The sequence below is a fragment of the Ciconia boyciana genome, chromosome 1, assembly GCF_034638445.1.
Source record: "Ciconia boyciana chromosome 1, ASM3463844v1, whole genome shotgun sequence".
NCBI lineage: Eukaryota > Metazoa > Chordata > Aves > Ciconiiformes > Ciconiidae > Ciconia > Ciconia boyciana.
Window position 1 is genome coordinate 49,579,609 of NC_132934.1, and position 23,730 is coordinate 49,603,338.

Genomic DNA, 23,730 nt, shown 5'->3' on the forward strand with positions numbered 1-23,730 from the left:
TGCGCTTGTAGACTCAATACCAGAAGCTAGTAGCTTTCTCTACACTATTAATAGCAAGTTGATTCTTGGTGTGCTACGCTCCTGCTACAGGACTCAGATTTTTGCACATGTATCCATTCCTACCTAAATCTTTCCCTCTAACCGAAACAGCATGAAATTGAGGTGATGGTTGTGTTTTGGGGTTTTTTTTGGTGGGGGGGAATATCTTATTTTGTTGGTATTTGAACAGTTTAGAGCAGTTATCTAATTAAAGGAAATTGGCAATGTGATCAAACAGTATATGGTCAGAATCCAGAATCAAACTAAGTGTAAAGGAACAAATAATTTTAGGCAGTTACACAGCTGTCTGTCAAAACCACAGTCTAGTTTGAGGCATGATGCTTTATGCACATAATTAAGACTAAACAGCTTTCGAGACAGCTTTCTTCCTTAAAACTCAAAAAGTAGGTACTTACTAAAACATTACCTTGTTGTTGAGCAATTATCATTAAAATAAGCCATTAGCTGTCAAAAAGTATTTTTCACTGAGCAAATATTTTCAAGTATTTAAACAATTGCCTCACAGCAATATTGCTCAAAGAAAGCCTAAACCAAGCTATTTTAAGCTATTTTATTATTTTAAGCTATTTTAAGATTAGGAATCTCCGACTCCTTAACTTGGAGGTTTCTAAAATACACTAGGCTTTCCTAGAAAATGGAAGCATTTCCCTGTGCACTGAGAATCCTCAGCTGTTCTTGCTTAACAAGACTAGGGTTCAAGGCAGGCATTGCTAAACTAAATGTTATGGCCTATAGTATGCAGGTCCACAAGTTTTGGTTTACTTGTCAACTAACATGAACATTATTAAAATACAACTTTGGACATTAAAACAAAAATTATTGAGCATGGCAGTAAAACTCTAAATTCTAATCATAAGTAGGGGATATCCAAATCATAGGGCTAAACTTGAAGACCTTAATCCACAATAGCATGCCCAAAGGGAAAAACTGGAAGAGCAGGATATTTGGTAGGGGGAACACACTTGCTGTGAGAGGAAGACTTGTTCTAACCTTCGTATGAACGCCTGGGCAACTGCCTGTTTTCATACAGCCAAGCAGTCCCTTCTCAGTACAGCAATGCCTAAAGACAGCTGCAGACAGCCACAGGTATACACAAAGAGAAATCTAACAGGAGGAACCACTGAGTGTTTGGCTGCACTGAATTGTTAAATCGGGTTTGCACAGTAGTCTTAATGTTCCAATATTTGACAGTCATGAATTATACAAGCAAACATCTGGACAAAAGACTGCACTTTCCAGGAAATGTACCTTGAGGGCATGAAAAGCCAGAAAACACCCTCAGACTGAGCAGCCAGAAGCCAGGCTCTCCACATCACAAGACTCAGGGGTCCTTGTTCAGAGATATCCTGGACTAGCAAATGCTAAACAGACAGTATGGCTTGTTAGTCCACTTATCCAGCTTCAGACCAGTTACTGACCAGTACAGCAGGGTACGTTATTCTCTCAGTCCTCCAAAACTGTTAAACCATCCCTAAATTCCAGAAAGCAAAAATAACTAGAATAGTAGTATAATAGAGTAATAGTGTCAGAAAACAAGAAAACAGAATGAACTGCACTGGCATGTAAAGATGTCTATCGACTTCCAAGAGCAATTGTCTTGATTGTGGACATAACATTTCTCTACACCAAGACCTTGTTCAAGGCCTGAACTTCTTCCACTCTAGCTGAGAATTTTTATATCTGATATCTCTTCACATAGGAAGAAACCAGTAGTCTCAGAATAAGCAAATAAATGTACAGAGCACTGTAATTTATGGTAGGATATAAGTTCTCTTCCCCCATGGGAGGCTTCCAGATATCATACCTCTTTATGTACACATAGCACACAATAACTATAAAAATAGTGCTGAGATGTACATCTAGTTGTACAAGTATTTGGTATCTTAATTTGGATAGCCCCATCCAATCATTGATACACAAAAACAGACCAGACTACAATTACAAAGGTATATACAACACCAGTGTTTACCAGTATAGCAGGAGATAGCATCTGAGACACCTGATTAGCTTTCAGTAACTATTTGTTGACCCATTTTTCAGGAAAATCCCTCTTCCATTCATTAAACTGTTCTTAACTCAGAATTTCACACCAGCATATTTGTAAGAGGTGCTCCTCAACTATTTAAGCTCATGAAAGCTATTTTTGCAGAGCCAGCAGAGGGAGTACAGACATCATTTTACTTATCAGCTGTGGAAAAGATACTCACCTTGTAAGAAAGCACTAAAAAGGGCGCCTGCAAACCTAATGCGGTTAGTTTAAAGCATGCCAAGAACTTCCTCAGGCTTCCACAGACATGTATGTCAATGGCCAGTAGAATTTGTGTTTTGTTTCTTATCCTCAACCAGCAGTCATATCTCAAAGTCTCATATCTGACAAAAACGGCAGGATCAACTCTAAAAGTACTAACAAGTACCATAAGTGTGATGCTTCACATGTCAAAAAAAAGCCCAAAACATTATATAGCGAAAGCTCAAGCTAGCCAACAGGTTTTATTCCTACGGATTCTGCTGTTTCTCAATTTCAAAAAAGCTAAACCCTTTTGGTTGTTCATTTCTTAAAAAGCAGCTTCACCTGGACTTCAGAAAGTTGAGAAACTCAGTTCAAGACAACCCACTAGCAAAGAAGCCAGGAAGGTACGGTGCAGTGTTGGACTGGAAGGTAACAAACAGCTAACCTTTCTGCTGGCGTTCGCAGAGGCACACACCTATGGCAAATCTGGTTTTACACATCCTCTAAGGCAAGAGCTCTGCTGCTTTATTTAGCGTTTCCATTGACCAGCCTGCTTTAGAGTTGGCAATTACGACTGAAAGGTGTTGACACAGCAGAGGCTTTGGAAGCAGTTTGAAAGAGGAACAGGCTTTAAGCAGACAGATTGATAGCTTTTTGCCATCTCGTGGAGGTGAACACTAAGCTCTAGGCCAACATGAGACAACATGCCTTCCTGGCAAAAACTCCACAGACACTCTTTGCTTGTTTACACTGCAAAATCCTGACAAGATTTTTTTTTTTTAAATAAAGTTGTCAGTAAGAGGCTAAGCTAAGACAAAATACTATTCTTGCCAATCTTAAGCATTTATCAAATTATTTTATTGGGTGGTTACTTCTAACTTCCACTATTTAAAAAGTCTGTATATGAAAAGCTCACACAAATATGATGAGCTTAGTCTCAAAGTTTCCTCTAGAAGAGCAGCAAAAGACTCTTCCCCCCAAAGGAGATGAATTTCAGTCGTCAAACTTCCCATGAACTTTAAAGAGCTCTGACAGCTTAAATTGATTACTTGATTACTACCTACCCAAGAAGAAGAATGCGCCTGTAGCTATGGAATTTAGCATTCGCTTGTTTCAAGTTTTGAAAATAGAAGAACCACCCTTCATTCAGCAAGTTAGGTGGCTGCTTCTGCTCCCCACTTCCTACAGGAAAGTGGTGTTCACTTCCCAGCTTCATTTTCCCATAGCAGATTCACTAAATGAATAAGTCAAAGTGGATCAAACTGGTTCCTATCTTACAGAGTTTACAGTTAAATATCTTATAGCTTTACCCCAGCATGGGTGAAGACCACCTTGCAGTTTTTCTTTCAAAATTCCGGGCTCCAGCACCCTTTCCTCTTTGCCTGCTGTACCTGGCTGGTTTCCAGGACTCTGGCCAGGCTGCTCAGTATGCTTTACGTAGGGCAACCATGGCAGGAAAAGCCTTGCCTCTTCCATCACAAACACTGGGATGCCCAAGTATCAGGATCTGTCCCAACCGCTCTGATCATCCTGCCCTTCCCCAAATAATTGCTGTCTCTTGTGACAACAGTGAAGTTTCTGCAGATACATAAGAAGCTGATCCAGAGAGTTAAAATGTTGTTTTCAGGCAGGCTGGTTACCTAACCAGACTCACCACACAGATAATCCAACACCAGTGCCAACTCAGAACAGGGCACAGAACTACACTGAACCTGCCTGAGTCAGGCAAACGTGAAACCATACTTGCAGGAAAGGTGCATTTTTCAAAAGACATGACTGCATTTATGACTACAAAGTCACAAAGAGGTGGTATAAGCAAGGTGAATGCCAAAAATTCCCATAGCAATTCATTGGTTGAGTACAATGCCACAAATCCAATTCATTCCTGCAACTGCAGTCTCATTAAGCTCACAAATAATTTAGTATCTTTAATAATAATTTGGTACCTTAGCTTTTTGTTCCTTTCAAGTCCTCCCTTTTCTAGTTTAGAAAAAACAATATCTCACTGACAGCTGAATGTACTTCACCTCTAGCTTCTGTATTAGTCCTAAAAGAATGGGAACTCAGTGTATATTTATGTTTGTAATACCCTTTACATTTGAGAGACTGACATTAGGCTTCTAATCAGCAACTTAAACCATGTGATCCATTTATATGGAATAGGTAGGGTGGGGGAAAGCACAGAAAAGCCCCTTGAAACACGAGTATGTTTGGAGCACTTTTCTTCTTGGTTAAGTTTCTACAACAAATTCCACAGAATTTTACACTTTAAAATTACTATAACTGCCTTTAAGGATCTACAGAGAGTTGTTGTTATCTCAGTTTTTAACCTGAAAAGCCTAAGACCTTACATTTAGTATACAGCTGAACAATTAATGATTCCAGTATTAATCAATCCCCAAGATTTAGTACTTCAATAATTAGTAACAGACAGCATGCAGCAGATGCAAGAACATTTTTAGAAGCCAATGCTGAAGTTGTGCTCCTCCCCATGCTCTTCTCCTCTCACCACCTGGAGGTCCAATCTGAAGTTTTGAAGCCTGTTTGCATTCCACGGGTTAAAAGTTTATATTCCTCCCACCACATGCAAGATTCACCTGACCAAAAGGTAACACCTATATCTAAGGTAGGCACTTTAGGCTTTTTTTTAAATAGGAAATGGATAAATTATAACTTCTCTGCCAAAAAATTAAATTTAGCCACCTAGGACCCAATCTAAAAGTCACATGAATCTCATCTTAGATGTGCTTCAACAACCGAAGAGGCCCACAGTGACTAATTTCAGTTTTTAAGATGCTTATGTAAGTGGCCAGGATTGCACTGCAGAAGTTAAGTGCAGTCAGCTGGGCTGAACTCGCCTATCAAGCAGCTGCATTACCATGTCAGAGCAGGCACATGCAAGAAAAAGGATGTGGTTTCACAGTTAGTTTGGGAATATCCGAGCCTACGCTACTGCCAGAAGGTACAGTCCTGCACCCTAGCCTGCACCAGCACTGATGCTAACCTGAGCTCAGGGCCAGGGGACAGCCCTAGATGAGAACAGTGACAAGGAAGAGAGCAGCAATGCCGGTGGCTCCTCCTGAAGGTCACACGGGTGACTGGGACTGTCCCCTTCCAGCACAGCACAGGCCTCACCAGCTCAAGTCAACCATGGAAGCTCTTCTCCTCACCCGCATGTTCATCCTGGGAAAGAGACGACCCTGGCTGCACCTTCTTTGTGAGGCCCCGCTGAAGACCATCACCAGGGTCCCTCCTTCGCCTTCTCTTTTCCAGGTCAAGCAAAGCCACCTCACTCAACCTCTCCCCAGGATGGCCCCTCATCAGCTTAGTGACCCTCTGCCAGCCGAGGTGCAAAACAGGACACCATTTTGGATGCAGCCTCACGAGCACGATGGAGGACAATAACCCGCTGGCCACGCTCTTGCTAATGCAGCCCAGCATGGGCTAGTCCTCGCCACCACAGGAGCACCCTGCTGCTGACTCGGGCTCCTCCACCCAGCAGGGTGGCCAAGACCTTCCCCACAGACCTCCTCCTCCAGCCCCACTGCGGGGGGACAGGCGCCAGGCAGCCCCAGCTGTCCTGTTCACCCTCACCCCCAGGATCTAGACCACCCGGCAGCCCCACCACCACAATCCAGCAGCGGGCACATGTCGCCATTTCTAGCTACTGCCAACCGCCGCAGCGAGGCAGAAAGCCCTTCAGTAGTGGTTTTACTTCGCCGGCTCGGTAATGCTCAGGAGGGACCTTTGGCAACTCCCATCAGGAGCTGTTTTATGATCACTGCCTCAAAGTAACATGTATTTACTTTCTCCAAAGCACTGAACATTTGTTCAAAGCATTTTGCCCGTGGCTATATATATAGCTTTATTCTCCATATTAATTTATCTAGCTTTAGATTTGACAATGGAATGAAAGCATAAAGCTTTGAGCCTATGCAAATTCAGTGTTTCAGTTTTGGAGTGAGTAGTTCACTTACCAAAATGTTACTACAGTATCTTCCCAGAAAATACAAAGTAACCTCCTCAAGTGTCCACCCCTTGTATTTTTTCTATCTGGTAAACTGATTTCCTGTGCTTTGAGGTAGTTTAAGTTCATGCTGCAGCTTTAGGGTGTCAGACTTTGCATAACCAAGACAACCTTTTCTGAGCGGTTTTGGTAAGATGGTTTGAGATGCTGCTGTCCAGTGCGCAGCAACGCCAGGATCAACAAGGAAAAAAGAAAGCCACATGTGAATTGTTCACTCCCAAGCAGACGATATCCTTAGCACATACCACTGCTTTATATGCTGGTATGTCATTTTTGAAAGTGCATGTTCTTTCTAAAGCTCTTTCAAAAGGTTCCTGTAACCTGGTAGGCACCGCAAGCACCTACCTCCATCCGAAGGATAGCTCCACTATGTGTGTCTCCACTAACAGAAACCAACTAACATGCAAAAAAAAAACCTCCAAAAGGCAAGAGACCATGCTTTTCTCAAATCCTAGATAATTTAGTGCTTTATTACCAAATCCCTTTCAACTCGCTTTAGAAATACAGCTCCAGTTTAGAAACAAACCCCTAGGTCTGCAGTCACCACAGCCAGATCCACCTATTACCAAAACACATGCCTGAAATCAGACTTTGTGGAGATGTTAAGACATTTCACTATGCAAAGCAAGCTCATTGCAGAATGTGAAAATTGCTGTCACTGTTAACTACATGGATTTTAGAGCTGAAGTGGGTGAACACAAGCTGAAGTGATTTGAGTTGTTAATAAAGCAGAAGTAAAGCAGTTGTGCCTGCAGCAGTAGAGCACCTACCCTACTCTCCCCAGCTGTCAGTCTCCAGCTTCTCAACTATGTATATTTGAAAGCCGTCTGGCACAGATCCTGCCAGCCAGTTTAAATCATTTCATGTTTCACACAACCTCACCAGAGTGAGGCTGCTAGACACTGCTCTAATTTAAGTATTGATTTGCATTGTATTCCATCAGCTTCATGAAGTTTTGCACCAGCTTCATTCCCAAGAGAAGAAAAATTAGCAGACCCAAGCGACGTGAAGCAATTTAAGGCAAAATATCAACAGTGAAAGCAGTAGCATCTAAATGGAAGTGAAAAAACTCCTGCTCAGTATGCATATTAAGATCCTGCTTTAGTCTCTACTATATCTAAATAGCCAGGAGAGGTTCAAAAATACCACCCTTTCTCAGGTAATTTAAGGACTAACCATACGCATCACCTTTTCTGGCTATTTCTTGTTACTATCTCCTCAATAAAAACCTCAGAAAGCAAGTCTGGACACACAATATGACAAGCAGTTTTTCATTTCCTCCATTGCAGTATCAGAACCACCTAGGCATATAGCTAACGTGTTGTAATATTCTTTAATATTTCACTTAGTGCAAAGATCTTTATGGATAGATCCAAATAACCTTTTCTGGAAAGCCACTAGTTGAAGGCTGGCACTCAAACTACTTACCAATCTACTGTCAGAACAGTAACTTCAAGTTCTTCTACATGAAAAGGCTAATACTCTCTAGGGAACAGTTTCACATGACGACTGTGCAAGGAGGAACGTTCCCACACCACCGATCCGAAGACTCGTGCTGCTTCCCTCATGCGAGCCTCGCCTCTCTCTTTGGAAAGCCCAGTCTGTGCACAAGGATTGTGTAACACAAATCAAATAATCTACTAGGGCAGCGAGTCAAAGGAGCAGAGATGGCACAAAGGAGGGGGGAGTATTGAGCAGCCCAAGACATGGTGGAAATGAAAGTAGCTATCAGGCCTCCTCAGCCATCCCATTAAACTTTCCAGTCACAGTGACAAGCCAAACAGGCAAGTACAAATGAGGCTGTCTCACTGTCCTCGCAGTCTCTTGGATTATGCTGATCAACACATCGTGGCCTTTTGAAGCTGCTAAAAGTGTGCCATAACTTTGGGATAATACAAAAAGCAATCAAACATCTTACATTAACAGAAGTGAGTAGCAAGTCTTTTGATCAGGACTTAAAAGACTCCCATCTCCTGAAACACCTACTATACAAAACCTAATATTTTCCAAGCTTTTGGAGAGTCACGGTGGACATCCTCTTAATTCTTTATAATATTCTACAAGTATTCCTAAAAAAAGTTTGCAGTAGCCACAAGACTTCTTTACTGCTAGTGGCTAAGCTCCTTATTTCAATGAAGAGCATAGCACTATGGCTATTTCTTTCTATGGTGGAAAAATTCCATCAAACACAGCTAATGTCTCCTCTTCCTCCTTTCCCCATACAGAGCTATCAGTTGTTTTTTATTTGTTTTAAATCCAGATAGATATTCTGATCTGCAGAAAAACTTCATCTTCAATTAAAGACAAACTTCAAGATAAATTTCAATTTTTTTTTTAATTATTTTTTTGGGGGAAATCTGTTATCATGCAAGACCCAAGACCTCTTGATTTCATTAGAAATGCAGTAGTTCAGGAAGCCAAAGTACACACCGCAAGCAACACATCCTTGTATTTGCACAGGCACAGAAGCAATCCTGAAAGAGCCACATGGACAAACCGCCAGTCACTTGTCAAATAACGACTGCAAAAAAAGGTTGTGTGATCTCTGTGTAAGGGTACATCTGTAACACTCCAGCGAAAAGAGCACTTAATTTTTCTTCCACTGGCGCCTGTATTGTAAAGGTGATTAAGATCATCTTGGATTGAAAAATCTTAAAATGAATACCAAAGTTTGAGTTTCAATGAAGACGTAAGACAAGCAGAAAACGAGCACACCACTGTGAGCCTTGGGTTAAATCCCAGCAAGTTAGATAGTTGCTTAAAGCAAGAGCGGCTGAATCATCTTTTCTGCCTTGAGATGGGGTTTGTCACTTTCACCTATGCAGAGTATGGTACATCCCAGGCCTCCTCTTCATAGACCAGACACTGTACACCAAGTGGTCAGAACCCAATAGTGTTGTATTCCCTGCTGCCACCTTATCTTTCTGTGAATATAAGGGCACAAGTAAGGGTAGCAGATTACAAGTGATAGGCTCCGCAGAAGTGTTTTAAGAACACGGTGTTTCCTGTGCTCACTGGGAATTAAGGCGGCATCCAGCTCACAAGCAATACTAAAAAAAACCTGAGGCATAGTGAACTTCAGTGGTCTGCGTTAAGTGGGAGGCCGTGCAGGAACTTACCTAGCTCTCTCCTTCTCCAAAGCAGTATCAGAAAATAGCCAGCAATAAGCCAACACTACCCCTGGTGTGAGACATTGGTCATGTTTTAAGTGTCAAAACCAGCCAGACTTAGTGGCCAGCACTAAATCTTATCAACTCTGGCATCCTGAGAATGTATCCATGCACTCCTTAACCACACAGTATGGTTGCCAACAGCGGTACGGGGAGGGTATACCCTCTTCTTCAGTCCATTCCCCTCCAAAGGCAGGGCAGATGTTCTTCATCTGTCTTGTAACATGCTGTTACATCTTACTTCTTACTGGACAAAAAGAATTTGGATTTATTTTCAGAGCTATTTCTGGCTTTTTTTTTTTAAACGCCTCCTACATTTTCTTTACATTTCTTCTCCCACCAGGCCTTTGAAATACCAACTGAGAAAGCCTCATGCCTACTTTGCAATTCACCAAAATTAAACTAATAACACCTCCTGCTGTCATCTGTCAGTTAGAATAAGATTTATAAGTGGCAGCAGAAATCACTTTCATAATGTTTACTGGAATATGAACAGCCTGAGCAAGGCAGATCCCTCAAATTTACTGTTCATATCAAGTGAAACCTGTCATGAAAACTAGCAACTCATTTTTATAAACTGTATTTGAAAGCCTGACAATTTTGAAATAAAAGACAAACTGGACAATACCATGTACTTCTGTTAAAATTACATTCGGTGTGAAAAGGTGCAACTGTTCCAAGACGGGTTAGTCTAATTTTTTGCCTGTTGATTTCATTGTTCATGGTAGCACCCAGAAATCCTCTTTCTATACTGATTATCACTGCTCCCATCTTCTGTATGCAACCGCCCTATTTCAGAGATGCTGAACACAATTTTTTGTTTTTTTTTTTACATGCAGATACAAATGTCTAGGGGGCTTCACAAACAAAAAATCCTTCCTTCCTTATTTTTAATGGCTCTGCTGTACAATTAGTGAACATGGTCTTTTCCGCTATTTGAAGACAAAGCTAGGGAAAAACTAACATTAGTGACAATTATTTAAAAGTGAAGAAATCCAAATCTGAAGACAAGCCATTTTGAGTTAGATTAGTACTTAATACTTGTGAGAAATACCCATCTCTACATAAATCATCATAGGTTCACTTTTCTTTTTCAAACAGGCAACAGTATCACCTCATGTCCTCTGCCCTCCTCGTTCTTTGATCAGTTAACTTTGTAAGGAGAAATAAAAGTGATGCCTTCAAGAGAAAATTCAAGAGGTTTGAATAAAAAAAATAAACCTACTTGAGACTGTTGCACACACCACAGCAAGCCGGTAGGCAGAGCTAATTTTAGCTTTTAGACACAATACTGCAACCCCTAGATTTTATCTAATTTTTAATTAAAATACTCTACAGAGAAAGATCATTATCTCCTGAACAGCAGCTTTTAACAAGTTTTATTATTATTATTATTCATTTTAAGACAAGTTGAGAATACTAAAGAGTACAAATTTAAGAATATTATTGCAATTTTATTGATCCTTTCGGAGGAAAGTAAGCATGCATTTCTATAACAAAATCTGCTATAGATTCAAGTAGTCTTCCTTATTTCTCAAAAGATACTTACACTTAAATGCCCTGGGCTAATCATGGCTGTTCATTATTCTGCATTAGATTAAATTTTGGTAACTGAAAGCTGACTTCAACTCTGAGCAAAATATGCATCCTTGTTGCACTAATGTTATTTTCCCTTTAAAAACAGAAGAGAACATATATTAAAATAAATAGTTCAAACACTGAAAGACATCACTGAGGTCACATTTCAGTGGTAAAGAATGCTCGGTGCCATTAATATTTAGTCTACCTTAATGGAAGAAATTTGAGTTAGAAGATACTTCAGGTTATCTTGTCCACCCTTATGTCAAGGGAGACTTGCTTGCTATGGCATGTTATTGATTGCTTTGCCAAGTCCATTTTGAACTTGTCAGTTAATATCGAGTTCCCAGCTCTAAAATCTTAAATTTTGGCAAAGTTAATTCTTCCAAAGAATCCATTTTTGAGGTGGCTTCAGCAGATCCAACCTACGTTTCTTCTTTGTTAACATCTTCATCTTATGACTGTCTCCAGTTTACCATATTATTCTTTTCCAAATAACAGTAAAAACTAAAAAAAAAAAAAAGGTAATTACTAGACCTTCATGACTGTGAGCTGCAGGACATTTACACGCCTCTCAGCTTCCTGTTAAGCTTCCACAACATGGTTTAGAGGTTATCCATTTTAACAGCTGACAGAAGTTCTCTATATTGTGGTCCATGAAAGAGTCACTTTCTAAATGAGTTTCTAACATTAAACTTCAGAGCATTTAAATTGGTAGGATCACTCACAGATTATTAACTGATTGTATATTACATGAATGGGGATCCTTTGCTTGTATCATTATCTGTATGTAATGCAACTTTGTGAGAAACCAATACACAGTTTACCCAATGCTAATGTGACACTAGCCTGCTTTCTGCTTTAAGTTCCCAAACACGTCTGCTTGATATGCAATAGTGAGTCACTGTATGTGTGCATACACAGAGTACAGCCACAATTCCCTTTAAAATTAGTTTTGACTTGTATCATTTTAGTTATCTACATCATAAGTAGCATTTTTCTTTGAATGAATTGAAGTAGTAATGTTGCAATTCAGCACTGAGATAGCAACATTGACTGGGAAAACCTGCAAGTCTCTGTACACAGCACAGGATCCCCTTTTTCTTCAGATAGCCCAACCTGGGTGGGTTACCACAATGAACAGAAGAAACAGCAATACACCAAACAACCCAACGATGCTGTTCCAGACCAAAAATTTCACATTGAAGTGTACGAGTTTTTTTCCCTCACTCAATTCAGTGACCACTTTTTCCACTGACACCGAGAGAGTTTCCATTCATTATGCCATAAGTATTAAAGTCCTAGTACATTGGAAGCTATTCCTGCCAAAAGAGCCAATAGTTTAAAGATACACAAGTTTACTTTCTGTTGGAATTAATGATTTGTGGTGTTTGGAACAAATCCTTGAAAAGCTCCAACAAACAGGAAAAAAAAAAATGGCACTGGCTATAGCTACAGTTACCACCTTCTGAATACACTGTATGATGAACCAAGGAACTGGCAAGTTATCTAGCCAAGATCTTTTCAAGCACCTAAAAACACCATTTCAACTCAAATTCATTAGGACCCACGAGTGTTTTAAAGATGCAGCAGTTTTGGATGGGCAGTGGCTTTCCAAAGGCACACTCTGCTTCTCCCCCCAGCAAGTCAAGATTGCCAGTCGCTAATGATGCAAGACATGTTTCACAGGTACATTTGGCTTGGGACTTCACTTCCGAGAAGGGACATACTAAGGGACAGGATTTGAATATTCACCTAGCTAGTCACCCCTCAAACACTGTTAAGCCAGATACCGGTGCAAACACATGCTCGGAATGACGGTTTAAGACAAGGCATAAGGTATTATCACCAGTTCCTTTTGAACAGACCTTGAAAAGAAAGCCTCAGCACCTGAAGTTACAAATTTAAGAATGCCATATGTAATACATACTTAAGGATTTCTGTAATGGGGATCTCAAAATGACAAGAAAAAAGCCCCCGAAATTTTGTTACTGTGCATCTCTCTTTTCCCCCTCCCTTCTCATACAGTTTAAAAAGTGAAACGTAAACCAACGTTTCAATATTAGCAAGGATTTACGTCGAGTGTGGAACATGCACAGCACTGCACAGACTCCTACCACAGCTCTGCAAATAGGTTGCCCCTCAGGTTGAAAAACGTGGGACAGACTCACCCCAGCTCCCGATTTCCGAAGCTCAGGCTGACCCCCCCACCCCTCCGGCAACCCCCACTCGCACCGCTGGACGCCGCGCTCGAAGAAACGCTCCCGAAGACCACACGGCCACCCCTACCCGTCAGCTTTCCACGAGACCTTCCTCCCGAAATCCTCAATCCTTCCGACCTCAGCCTTCTCCGGCAGCCCGAGGGACTCGGCGGGAAGCCCGGGCAGCCGGCGGCGCCGACACCCGCCCTCCCGCTCCGCTCCACACCGTGAGCGGCGAGCGCTCCCTCCCGCGCCCGGCAGCAGCCAGCCATCCCCCGGCGGAGGCTCCGGCCCGCTCCGCTCCCAAACTCACGTGGGGCCACATCCAAAGGTTACACGCACCGCCGGGACGAGGATGCCACCGCCGCCACAGGCGCCTCCTGCCGCGGAGCGGCCCCGCGCGGGTCCACGCTCACCCGCGGCGCGACGCCCGCCGGGGCTTCGCGCTCCCGGCTCCCGACGGGCTGCCGCATCCCTTCCCCGTCCGCGCCGCTCGATGAGCAGCCCGGCCAGGCATCGATAAATCAAAACAGCCCGCCCGCTCCGACAGAGAGCGGCGTACGACCCAGCCGCGGCCAAAAACACCGCCCCGGGGGCGCGGCGGGCGAGGGAGGGAGGGAGGAGGCGGCGGAGGCTGCGCGGGTGCGGGTGCCGGGCTCCCGGCCCCCGCGGGGCGGCGGAGAGGCGCCCGGGATGTCGGTGTCGTGCAGCCGCAGCGGGCTAATCCCGGCTACTTAACCCGGTGGGCGGCGGGGGCTGAGCACCACCTTAATCCGCGGCGTGTGCGCGCTCGCCCCCCCGCCCGCCGGGGGCCGCGGCGTGCCGGCCCTGCCCGGCCGCGGGGTCCGCGGCGGTGTGGCGGCGCCGCGCCCGGCGGCTGCGCTCCCGCGGAGGCTCAGCCCTGCATCCGCTGCCCTCAAGGTCACGCCGCGCCCCGGCTGCACGGCGGCGGCCAGGTGCGCGCTCCGGTTACCTGCGCGGACAACCGGCGAAAGCCTGGGACCGCGGCAGCCAGCCCCGCCGGCGGCCCCGCTGCCGCGGCCACCCCGCTGCACCAGCCGCGCCGCCCGCCGCCTCCCCGGGCGAGCCCGGCCACGGCCCGCAGCGGGAGCCGAGCGACGCTGCACCTGCCGCCGCGCCGCTGCCCGCCGCGGCCAGCCGGGAGGAGATCCGCCCCAAGCCGCCGCCGTGCTTACCTCGGCGCCGCGGGGCCGACCCCGCCGCCGCCCAGCCGCCAGCCGGGGGCCGGGACGAGGCGCCCGTGAACCTGCCGCCGCCCGCTCGCCGAGCGCACAAGGTCCCCGCGCTCCCCGCCCTGCCCACGGCCGGCCGGCCCCGCCGCGCCGCCCCCGCCCTGCGGCCGCGGGAGGAGGGAGGGAGGAGGGCGGGAGAGGGGGCGGGGGGGAAGCGGCGACCGAATTGGGGAGGGAAGGAGGGAGGGAGGGGGCACCGGCGCGGGGAGAGCCGGGGGAGGAGGAGGAGGAGGAGGAGGAGAAGGAAGGGGGGGCGCGGACCGCCCGCCCCGCCCCCGTCGCCTCACCGGCAGGAACCCGCGATTCGCCCTCCTGGCGGGCGCTCCCGCCGCCGCCACCGCCGCCGCTCCCCGCGGCCCGCCCGCCTCCTTCCCCCCGCACGCACCGGGCAGCGCCGAGCGCGCCGCCGAGCCCCAGCGCTGCAGAGCAACCGCTACGGGAGCCGGGCGCCACCGGGCAGGGCAGGGCGGAGCGGAGCGCAGCGATCCGCCCGCCTCCCTCCTCCGCCCGCCGCGGTCACTCACTTGTTCGCTCCCGCCGCCCCCTCCCCTCCCGGCGCCGCAGCCGCCGGTCCCGCCGCCCCCCTCACCGCCTGCGGAGCGCCGGTCACGTGACGGGGCCCCTCGCGCGGCCGGGGAAGGGGGGTCCCGACGTGCGGCGTCTTCAATGGGGGAGGAGGAGGAGGGGCCCCGATAGGCACGGCGCCTGCGGGGGCGGGGCCCCGCGCCTCTCCCCGCCCCCCCGCCGCCGCCACTGGCGGGCGGGAGGCTGACGCGCTTGTTTCCATGACGTCGGTGGGCGGGGCCGCGGCGTTTGATGGAGCCCGGCGGGCTTCGGGGTCGGTGACTTTGCCACGAGCGGCTCCGGCGGGGCGGGGCGGGGCGGTGTGTGTGTCCCCGCCCGTGGGTCGCGGGCCGCCGCCGGCGGGGCCGGGGACTGCCCCGGGGGGGCGGGGGTTCCCCCGGCGGCGGGAGAGGCCGCGGGCCGCGAGGGAGGGGCGGGCGGGAGCCGGGCCGCGGGGCCGCGGCGCGTCGGTTGCCCCGGTGGGCGGGGGCCGCGCGCGGGGCCGGGGCCGTCCCGCGGGCGGTGGCGACGCCGTGGGGGGAGGCGTGGCGGCGGCGGGGCCGCCCTAACGGTCCGCCGGCGCGCCCAGGGCGCGGCCCTCCCCTGCCCCAGAGGCGCGGGGACGGCGAGCCGAGCCGTGCCGAGCCGAGCTGTGCCGAGCCGAGCCGTGCCGAGCCGCGCCGTGCCGTGCCGCGCCCGCCGGGCCCGGGGCGGCGTCGCCTCGCGGCCTCCCCCCTCGGCTCGCTGCCGGTGTGGGGAGCGGGGAGCAGCGGGCCCAGCCTCCTGTCAGGCGTGCCCGCCTCTCGGGGAGAGCGAGCACGCCTGGCGGCTCCCGCAGGAGGACGGGGAAGGTGTGGGGCCGCAGGTGTTCAGCACCTCCCTGTCTCCAGCCGAAGGCTCTTCGGTTGGGGAAAGAAAAATAAATGGGGCGATGAACGTTTGAGGCCACGTGAGTTGTCCGGGGAAACGCGGGAAGTGCATAGCAGGGCTGGGAATGAAACTGGAAATAACAGACCCTGATTTCAGTTCTCCTCTTCCAACTCACCAGATCACCCCCCCAGTGAAAAATCCCCATCCATAAACCATACGTAATACTATAACCCCTTTGTGTGGTTTTTCGAGCCTTGTTTTGACATCCTACCCACCCCTCCGTTGAGCATCTCGCTGGAATGACTGGCCAGCTGTGCCACAGGCTGTCAGGTTCTTTGAGCCTGCCATAAATACCCTGCTTCTCCTTTGTTACCGTGCAAATCCCACTGCTGCCGGAGCCAGTGCTGCACAAGAAATGAAACAGAGAAGCTCATCTATCACTGCTGTTGCAGACCCGAGACGGTGCAGAGCCTAGAGGGTTAAAGCAACAGGATGAAGTCAGCACAAAACAGCCCACAAGGACTGGCAAATAAATAAATCATCCTAACTACGTTATTATCATGGCTTGCCTGAGCTTCACTGTCTCTTTCTTTCTTACCTGAATGCCTGTTACATTTTTCTCCTTGTTCAAGAGAGGCAATCAAAAGAGACTGTGAGCAGTAAATGGCTCCGGCCCATTTTGGATGTTGCTAAAAATACTACCTTACCTCTCTGTATCTAGAGGTCAATTGAAAAATCAAAATACTGAGGTAAGCAATCCTGCAGACTGTTCTGTTGAGGAGATTTCTTGCTTTTCTTCCCAGAAGGAGAATATAAAACTATCTGGACACATATAAAACAAATTCTCTTAAATTCTGTCTGCAGTTCAGCACCTTCCTCTGCACTGATCGCTGTAGCTCAGCGAGGTTTCCCCAGGCACTTGGAAATTGCATTTCTCGATACAGCTTTATAAGACTGGCAGATGTGTTCTGCACAGTTCTGTCATATCCCCCAGCTCTCAGGCTGACAAAATTAGCTTTGGTACAGCTAAGAAGGAGATGATGTGTTTAACGCATTGCAGTTTGGGTACATGTCTGTACCTGCTTCCTTTTGTCTTGAGGGAAGGTAGGTAGGTTGTGCTTCAATTCTTTGTCTGTGAAATGGGAATAATATCCTATTTTCTTTGCAGGAAGGAAGCAAAGGTGGGAGGGGTACATATCACCATTAATTTTTTGAGATACTGTTGTGGTAGAATTCTCTTAAGCGGATACATTTTTTAAGGCACAAAATAGTTATTATTTAATGTTCCTCTTGCACTGATATAGGAGGATAGCATAAAAACACGCAACACATTGAAAGTAGAAGAAATTTCTTCCAGCTCTACAGAATCTTCTCCCTGAGGATTTCAAAATGTTTCCCAAATTAATCCTCGAGCTACAACACTCTTCATGATTTTTGTGAGAAAATAGGCACTCCTCCTATTTCTAAGGGTTAGGACATGTAATTGACTAACAGAAAACATTCCATGTAATGTAGGTCACCAATCATATAAAGCAAGCAAAACCAAGACTCACAAAGGAATATTTCTGGAGATCTTTCATTTAACTTTTGAGGAAACATTACCATTTCAGGAAAATTCAGCATGGTTTGCAGACAATTTGGAAAGGCCACACTTGACAAATCAGTGACAATAGCTCCACTCATTCGGTGACCAACACTCTAATGACAGAAGTATCATACATTTTAACAGAGGCAGAATATGTGTCACAGAGAATTTAAGTGGATTGCCTGAATCTGATCTGCTTACTATGAGACTTTTAACATAAAGAGTATGAATTGGGAGTATTTGGATCATTACAATATTTGGTCAAAAATGAGTAAGGCGACCAAGGTCTGAGTGACCACCTCACCATCCCGTATGAACTAGGGGCCTTTTGGCAAAATCCCATGATGGGCCTGAAAAGAGAAAGTAGAAAACAGACTTTCCATAGTTTGTGCATAGATCTAAACTTTATTTCATCTTGAAACTGGTTTCTTGGCTATCTTGCTAGTGCTGATCCTGTTCAAACTCAGTGAATTAAATTTGACGAAACTGGAGAGCAGGGAGAAAGCGTGAGAGGTTGGGAGAATATTTGCGTGTGAGCACAGAGAGATGGGCATTCAAAGCTTCCACGGGGCTTGCAGAGCCAAACGTTTTCTGTACCAGCTACACTTCTCCCAGTCGGCTTTCTCGGCCCAGTACTACTGTTTGACCACTCTCTGCAGACCACCCTGGAGAAGATTCCTGTTCTCCGGGCTCCTGGCTGGGGCCCTGCCCCGATTCCTGCTGGGCCGTGGAAGCTGCATCTTGTGAAGGTTCCAGTATCGTGCATCCTAACAGAGCAGTCTGTTGCCTAAAAGACCAGCCAGCCATCTAGATAAGCAAACAATTGACCTCTCGCTCATCTTGTCAGTGTCACAATGACCAAATTGCTCTATCGTCCACCCATGCAGCCTAGCAATGACCTTGTGAAACAAAACGATATCTCGCAATTCATCCTGAAATCGTCCACCCCCCCTTAGGAAAGAGGCCTATCTGTAAACATTTGCATTTTTATCAGCTCAAAGTTCTTTCTCTTGACGGTTCAGGAGCTCAGGATTTGTGGATAATGTGTTTCCTGTTGTGAATGCATACGATAATTTAAAATACTTGAATTCTTTTTGCTCTATTCCATTTACCTCACAACATTTTTTTTTCTTTTAGTTTTACGTTCTTTTACTGCGATACTGCAGGATCAGGAGGGTGAAAGATAAAAAAGAAATAAACAAAGGAACATGAGAAGCAACAGTTATCACACAATTCATTTTTTCATATATATATATTATGTTTGAAATATATCAGAAAAAATACACTGGACTTCATATGTCAACTGTTTCTTCTTTACATGTTCTTTACAGGTGCCACCACAGCACAGCAGCATTACAGCCCCAGACCAGATGAAAGAATAGAAAGACATTTCATGAACAAAGGTGCAATGTCTACATGCAAACTAAAAAAAAAACCAAAGCATAAAATCCTGAAATTGGTGGAGAATCTGACCAATTAAAGGACTTGGATCAGGCATAAGAGAGGAGAAGAAAAAAATAGAGCAGGGTAGGATAACCATACTTTACACTGCTATAAAGAGCAGGAAAAAACATGTTTGGGGAGCTTTTAATGATAAAACATAAAAAAAATAAAACAACTATGGATGTGATGAGACAGTATGACCATGGCTGCCTCTTAGAAAGGGAGAAATGACTGGTGAATGAATGAGTGCTATTACTCTGCAAATAGTGTCCTAGTAGAGCTCAAAAATACATGCAGCGAGCACCCAGCTACCTCCACTGCAGTGGCTTTTCCTGCGTAGCACTTCCCCAGTTTGGAGCAGATACTTTCTCCCCCATGTCTAGACCCTTGCTACTTCATTGCTGAATTCCTAAAGGATGGCCAGAATCTCAAGAAAGGCTGTCCTTGGAGCAATTCGGTCCAGTTCACTAGGAGGGTTTGTTAAAAATAGCACTGCTGTTGCCCATCTCCCTGAAGCTGCTATTATCCATCATCTCTCCATGCCTGTCCTTGGTATGGATATGTATTGGTCAGGCAGCTTACCTATCACCCCAAGACTCAAAATGTAGGAGTATCCATTATAATTACCAAGGTACAAATGTGCTTTTGGGGGGTTCATGGTCTGTACAATTCCGCACTGAAATAAAAAACGTTAGTTCATTTGATTTATGCTACTGTGGGTACTTTTAGACGTGTTTCTTTTTAAGGCTTCTCTGCTGAATTTGTCTGATGAAGTTGTGGTCTTATCTTTGAGAGCTTCTCATCAGCTGATGTTAGTTTGTGAAGCTTCATTGATTTCACTATTTTTGTGGGCCTGTTCCAATTCATGCTGACTGAATATCTGGTTCATAAATTGTAATGTTGTGAACTGCTCCTCTGTGATCAAATAACAAGGGTTTTGTTTATTTTTCCTCCCCTCCCCAAGATAAGAAGCAACACGGGTAACCAAGCTATCACTCTGAGGCTAACATCAACATCACTGACCAGTCTGAGTCACGCTCCTGACTCACAAAAATTAGTTTTAGGAGTAAATGTAGCCCCTCCTCTCTCTCATCAGTGCTGGGTAATTGTCTTGAGGAGAACAATAAATTGTCTCTCAGCAATGCTACTTCAAAGTCCTTTGGATAAGAAAATAGATAATTCAGTTAAGTCTTAGGTTCCTTCAGCAAACATTAGCATTTCTGCCCCTTGGCGATTGTTCAAGATGGTTTTGAAACAATTAAGAGTCATTAGAGCTAATAGCTCCCATTCTGCGTTTCCTTCAAGGAGGAGTATCTTATTCCCACTACCTTAATCAAGAATTAATCATTCAAATGATAAACAATGACTGGAACATACTTGAATAAATTACTTGTTTTCTTTGTTGATCAGATACAGCTCTAAATCATCTTGGCTGTTTTTAAGATACTAAGAAAAATATCCCACCTACCTAAAACTGCATTTAAAAATATTAATAATGACCTATTTCACATGCCTAGTTTAAAACTCTGGGGTCAGCCTTGCAAGCCTTATTCAGAAATAATCGTTTCCAGATTGCAAATAACAGATCTGAAGATTATCAAGATCAAAATTTGGATATCTATGAAAAAGTGTGGATATAAAATATCTAGTATCAAAGCCTTAAAATAAATCACTCTTCATAGTAGTATAAATCATATTAAAAGTATTACAGAAAATGTTTATACTTGTGTATATATAAAATCAAGTATGCTTGGAGTGCTTAAGTGTGGATTATGGGCAGTCAAAAGAGGAAAGTCTTGACTAGGGCAATGTCTCTATTATCAGGTAATAATACAACTATAAATATTAAGGTGAGTAGGAACAAACTTTAAAAAATAATTTAGAATGTTGCTTGGTCACTCATAAAAACGAGGAAAATTAACTGAGTTCTTGTGACATCAACTATATTTCTACTATGTACTAGCAGAAAAGATCAATAGGATTTTCCTCTGCCTAAGTTCCCTTTTGTCAATTGGATAACACAGCAGCCTTGTATTGAACCACCAGAGTTTAAATATATCATGTTATGGGCACATCTAGTAATAGGACTGCTGTAGGTTATTTTCAGGCTACAACATGTTATGCAGCAGTAAAGGCAGTTTGGTTTAGGATAGAAGTGGATTAAAAGATATAAAAATATTTTGTACATGACAGCAGTCCAAACATTGACAGTTTTGTTATCTTCAGTTCTGACTGGATTTTCAGTGAGAGCTGCACACACTTAATAATTACTAAAACTGACACCTATGTTACTAAAAATACCTTGGGTTACTAAAAGGGATTTAAAAATTAATCCCCATAAAAGGCTTTTAGATCTATTCAGGTTTGGATTTACAGTAAATCTTAAATTTGTTTATCTTTTGTGTTCCACTCAGCTTGATGTTAAAAACCACCAGGTCCATTTCACTGTTCCAGCCAGTTCTCAGTGCCTTTCATGTCCAAGCCCCCAGACCCCAGCAGTGGCTGTTGAACTGCAAGCCATACACTGAGAACGGTCCAGCAGGCTATCAGAAAGGGCCCACAGCTGGTCTGTGGGACTATAGTTAGGAGTAAATGTATGAGATGTTCTTGACAGCTTATGCAATGTTTTTTAAAAATTTTAAGGGCTGGTGGTAATCCACTGGTCCAAAGCGTCTGAGAACCACTGTTCTAGTGCATTTGTGCAGTTTTTGTCTGTATACATTGAAAATACATATTTACTTACTGTTAATGAATCAGTTTCTACAGGAATACTTGCTCTACAGGTCGCTGCAGAAGGACTTGTAATGGCACTGGAGTGCGGGAGGTTTAAATCAAGCTCAGCTAGAATCACCTCTCCCCATTGTCTGCTCTGGACTAAAAATACTAGAGGGGAGACTTTTGTTTTATAATGAAGATGTCCCAAGTGTTCATATTTCTCTGCTGTACATAGGGAAAATGCAGAGGTGAACCAATCAGGGATGCAGTCACATCGTAGTGCAGTTTCAGAAACAGCCGAGGTAGGCATTTGGGATCGTCTAGAGATCTTTCTTTAGGACTTGCCCAGCCCTGTGCCAAAGTGCTGAACCATACTCTTCCACTCCCTTTGTTTCTTTGCATAACTCCCTTTGCCTTTTTTCCCTTTATGTACTCTCTCCTTCACTTTTCCTTCAGTTTAGCTTTTTTTCCCAAGTAACACCTTTCCCACACTTCCTGCCAAACCAACCAGACCAAAACAAAACCCAGGAACATCCCATGGAACTAATGCATCAGATGATGAATTTGCAGTTTGTGCTGTTGTCGTGTGGCATTCCTCCTCTTGTCAGTAGGATGGGATTCATTTGTCCTCATATGGGCATCTAAAAGGGACACATCTAGACCTGTACTAGTAAGCCTAGGCTCCTTTTATAGTCAATGGTGAGAAGCTGCAGCCTCCAGAAGGCAATATATGTCATTCTAAGTTTAATGTTTAGGATAAATCTGCAGTTGTCTATATATCTCCTTTAACTCTGGAGGCAAACATGGGTAAGTAGTTTAAATTTAAATGTCTAACTCTTTGAAGGTTAACAGTGGGTATGTATGTGAGATGAACTTCTCTTTCAGACTGCATGATTTTCTCAACTCTCTTAGTCTACCAGCCATTACTTTTAAGTGGCCCCTGAACTGGAGAATGTATGCCAAGAAGCCCAAAGCAGAAAAATATACTAGGAGAACCAGGTTTTAAAACTATACATTGCCAGTGATTTTTAATAAACGTAACTTGTTTCATTAGTGCAACTTTTGCTAACAACTTTTAGTAACTAAAGCACAGAAACTTGAATTTAGGTGAATAATCTCTATGAAGTAAATGACATGATCTTAAGTAACGACATGAGTGAAGTACGTCTGAGTCCAGTGGAGCTATCTGTGAGGAAAGGGATATTGGTGTGCAGGAGGCTTGCAGGACACGGCTCCTGGTTTGAATTCCACTGAGCTGATGGGTGGTGGTCCTGATAGAGTCAGTTTAGGCTAAGCTCCCCTAAGACTATATACTTTGTTGCTAGACTAGCCAGCCATGGGAAGAAAATGAGTGTGGGTCCCATACTGGAGTTTCTTAAGAGTAAGAGTTGAGATGCAGTGTCAAATTGCCAGCACTATCTTAGCCTGTTTTGCAAATGACACTGAGACTTGAGTGACACTGGGACTTAAGCTCTGATCTTTCTAATCACTGTATGTTTGTCTGCCTCCCACCTTTATGTGGTTCTGTGAAAGTCCATGATGCTCTGCCGAAGTGCAGGGAAAAGTTAGCACTTGGAAAAGTGTTGAGAATCCCCCTCAAAAATATAGTGTTGGTGTGTATAAATAAATATAAAAATATACATATACATAAAGAGATCTTGCTTTAGAAGGAAACTGTAATCTAAAAATATGTCCAGCTAAAACTCTAAACCAGTATTACATTTAGCAAAAATAATAAAAATTAAAAAATTATAAACCAACAGTAAAATGTCCATAAATTCTGTTGGCATTAGAAAATCCAGCTTGTTACCCAAAACAAAGTTGTTTTGGGTAACAAGCTGAATTTTCCTTATTCTATTTCCTATTTCCTTTCCTTATTACTGATCTTTTCCTCATGTATATCCCCATCCATTTTAATTTTTCTGAGAAAACAAGCAAAAATATCCATTTTAGAAAAAGGTTAGGAGGTCTGATGGTTTTATATGGGAACGATACAAAATTTTGTTCTTTTTCTTAAAAAGGAACCAGAACTGT

The 23,730-nt window shown here is 44.8% G+C and overlaps 1 protein-coding gene across 5 annotated transcripts in view; it reads right to left on the reverse strand.

Moving 5' to 3' along the window:
- Positions 1-15,203, reverse strand: part of ATP2B1 (ATPase plasma membrane Ca2+ transporting 1) — a 66,575-nt gene extending 51,372 nt beyond the window's left edge. The window contains exon 1 of one of the 5 annotated variants that reach the window (XM_072864892.1): positions 15,109-15,203. The gene's annotated coding sequence lies outside the window, so the exon portion shown is untranslated. Of the gene's footprint in view, positions 1-13,579; positions 13,754-14,462; positions 14,619-14,806; positions 14,910-15,108 lie in introns of those variants that run through there. The other 4 variants (XM_072864908.1, XM_072864918.1, XM_072864881.1 and 1 more) reach the window with 4 other exon arrangements.
- Between the last annotated feature and the right edge of the window lie 8,527 nt (positions 15,204-23,730).